The sequence below is a fragment of the Carlito syrichta genome, unplaced genomic scaffold, assembly GCF_000164805.1.
Source record: "Carlito syrichta isolate Samal-C Ts95f unplaced genomic scaffold, Tarsius_syrichta-2.0.1 Scaffold303667, whole genome shotgun sequence".
NCBI classification, from domain to species: domain Eukaryota; kingdom Metazoa; phylum Chordata; class Mammalia; order Primates; family Tarsiidae; genus Carlito; species Carlito syrichta.
In genome coordinates, this window is record NW_007247763.1 from 692,238 (window position 1) to 695,642 (window position 3,405).

A 3,405-nucleotide genomic window follows, 5' to 3' on the forward strand; every position below is an offset into this window, starting at 1 on the left:
GAGCAGCCACTGCACTCCAGTCTGGGCTGCAGACTGAGACTCCAACTCAAAAAAAAAAAAAAGATACCTGTACACGTATGTTTATCACAGCATTGTTCACAATAGCAAGAATGGAACCATCCATGCTGCCCATCAAAAGAGGACTTGATTTAAAAAATCTGGTACATATACACTGGCCGGGCTCGGCAGCTCAGCCTGTAATCCCGCGCCTTTGGGAGGCTGAGGTGAGTGGATTGCCTGAGCCCGCGGGTTTGAGACTCGCCTGGGCAACTTGGTGAGACCTCCTCTCTACAATAAATCAAAATGAGCCCGGCATGGTAGCGCGCGCCTGTAGTTCCAGCTACTTGGAAGGCTGAGGCGGAAGGATCCCCGGAGCTCAGCGGGTCGAGGCTGCGGTGGCTGGGAGCGGCCACTGCACTCCAGTCTGGGCGACCGTGAGACTCCAACTCAAAAAAAACCCAAAAAACAAAAAGATACCTGTACGCGTATGTTTATCACAGCATTGTTCACAATAGCAAGAACATGGAACCATCCATGCTGCCCATCAAAAGAGGACCTGGTTTTAAAAATCTGGTACGTATACACGATGGAATATTATGCAGCCATAAAGAAGGACAAAATCATGAACTTCACAGCAACCTGGATGGACTTAGAGTCTATAATACTGAGTGATCTTTCACAGAAACAAAGAACTGAATATCACATGTTCTCACTCATAAGTGAAACTTGAACAACTATCGTAATACTATAAGAAAAGGATTGACAGAAATGGGAAACTGAGGGGGGATGAGAGAGTGGGGAGGTGGGATTGGCAACAGTGGAAATCTGCCAGGGGAAGTGGGGCATACCTCATCAACAAGGGTACCTGCGCAATGAATATTTGTATACCTAACCCTGAATTGTACCCCACAATTTTAAAATAAAAAATGTAAAGGTGAAAAAAAAAAAAGAATTCACATCGGGGCTAGGCTCGGTGGCTCAGCCTGTAATCCCAGCACTTTGGGAGGCCAAGGCAAGTGGAATGCCTGAGCCCACGGGTTTGAGATCAGCCCAGGCAACTTGGCGAGATCTCATCTCTACAATAGATTAAAAATTAACCAGGTGCAGTGGTGTGCACCTGTAGTTTCAGCTACTTGGAAGACTGAGGCGGAAGGATTGCAGGAGCCCAGCAGGTCGACGCTGGGGTGGCTGTGAGCGTGACACTGCACTCCAGCCTGGGCGATGGAGTGAAACTCCAATTAAAAAAAAAAAAAAGAATTCACATATGAATGAAATCATGTAGTATTTGTCTTTCTGTGCCTGGTTTATTTCACTTAACATAATGTCCCGCAGGTTTGTCCCTGTTTCCACAAATGACAAGATTTCATTCTTTTTTGTGGCTGAACGGTGTTTGAATCAAAATCACAATAAGATGTCACCTCACTCCAGTTGGAATGACTACTATCAAAAAGATAAAAGATAACAAGTGTTAGCTAGAATGTGGAGAAAAGGGATCCTTCATACATTGTTGGTGGGAATTTAAATTAGTACAGATATTATGAAAAACAGAATGGAGGTTTTTCAAAAATACACAAATAGAACTACTATATGATCCATCAATTCCACTACTGGATATGTATCTAAAGAAAATAAAATTAATATGCTGAAGAGAACTCTATATTGGTAACTTTATGAACTATCAGAACTTGTCTTATTCTGAAGAATCACTGTCAGTTTTCCTGCTTAAAAAGTTTTAAACCTTAAAACTTCCATCTGCTATAAAACATGCTTTCTGTGATTGGCTTATTGAAATTTTCATAAGCATTTCTTTAATGTGGAAATTTTATGCTGAGATTGTGGAGTTCTTTTTTCTGCAAGTAACAATGGTTCCCATCACAAAATCCTGCAGTGGAAGTAGATTTCAAAATAATGTAGTCTCATACCTTTACTGTATTTGCCCAAAACCTACTGTAGTGGCTTTGTCATGCATGGTTAACTTGACTAAGCTGAATTACATTTTCCAGAATTTCCTTCCCTGTATAATTTTTAGTTAGTGTTGGCTACAAAAGTGACTTGTGTGAAAATTAGAAGGCTGAAGTGAAGCAGTAGCTGTATTTCCTCTCTAAGGGCTATGTAGGCTCTCATTGGAACTCTTGTTTTAGCTTCTCCAGACTCAGAGCTAGAAGAAAGTGCACATTGATGGAAAAAGCACCAGCTCCTCTAGCAGGTCACCCAGCAGTGAGGTTGGAGGCTTGGACATGTGGAGAGGTCAATGTGGGTTCTTGAGTGAGACAAATGCAGGATCCAGCTTATTCTTTGCAGGTTCCAGTGTTCTGCTTTCCCCTACTTGACATCTACCCTTCCTTCATGACTCTCTGCCCTATAACTTCAGGCTCAGCATCAAACACAGAAGAAACAGTTGAACTATGCCTAATAATTACATAAGACCAAATCCCTAATTAAAAAAATCCTTTACCTCATTACCAATGATTGTGCTTCTTTAATTAAACATTGCAAAAAAAATTGGTCTTTAAAAAAGAAAAGTGCAAATTTTCTATTTACATAAGACTAAAGGAAACATATATTAGCAAATAATAATTTCTACCATATCAACTTTCCCATTGGATTGTAAGAGTATGTATGTTTTGTTCACCTTAGTATCCTATCCACTAGTATATTGATGGGCATTTGGTAGATACTTCTAGACTATGTATTAAATGAGTGAAAGTGGCAAAGATGATGCTAGATTGTCTCCAAAACTCATATTATTTCCACGCTACCATGTCAAACCACACATACACATTGTGCTGGTTTATTTTCATCCTTATGAATGCTCTAATGTGTAATTGAATCCTAATACAGTTTTTTTGAAGGTTATTTTCTTTCCAAAGGTAGATGCATGCATTATTATGTGATAAGAAAAGCATCCATTTTCTTTCTCTTTGAATTTGTTCCAATTTAACAGGTCATCTGGGATGAGATTTTCAGCATAATAACCTAAGTACAGATTATGCAATATTTTAAAAACAATATAAAAATACATGATATAAAGCAAAGATCATATAAGAAAAACAATGTTTTGCTGGGGGGGTTGAACCAGCTCAAAGGCTAAACTGTTCAAATAATTTCTTACATAAATTAATTAGCCTAGCAAAGACTAGTGAGCTAGAAAATGATACTTCCAGGATTAATGTCTTTTTCAATTATTTTTTTAACCAAACTTTTATTTTTAGCATCCATCAACTATATGTCAGTTATTTTCAGAGGTTAGAGATATGATCTTCCAAGTGCAGAGTTCTTTTTCAAATTTATTCAGTGAATGACAAGGATTTCATTATGCCCAAATGAAGTGTGGCTTAAGAATTGTGGGAAGAGCCGGGCTCGGTGGCTCAGCCTGTAATCCCGCGCCTTTGGGAGGCTGAGGTG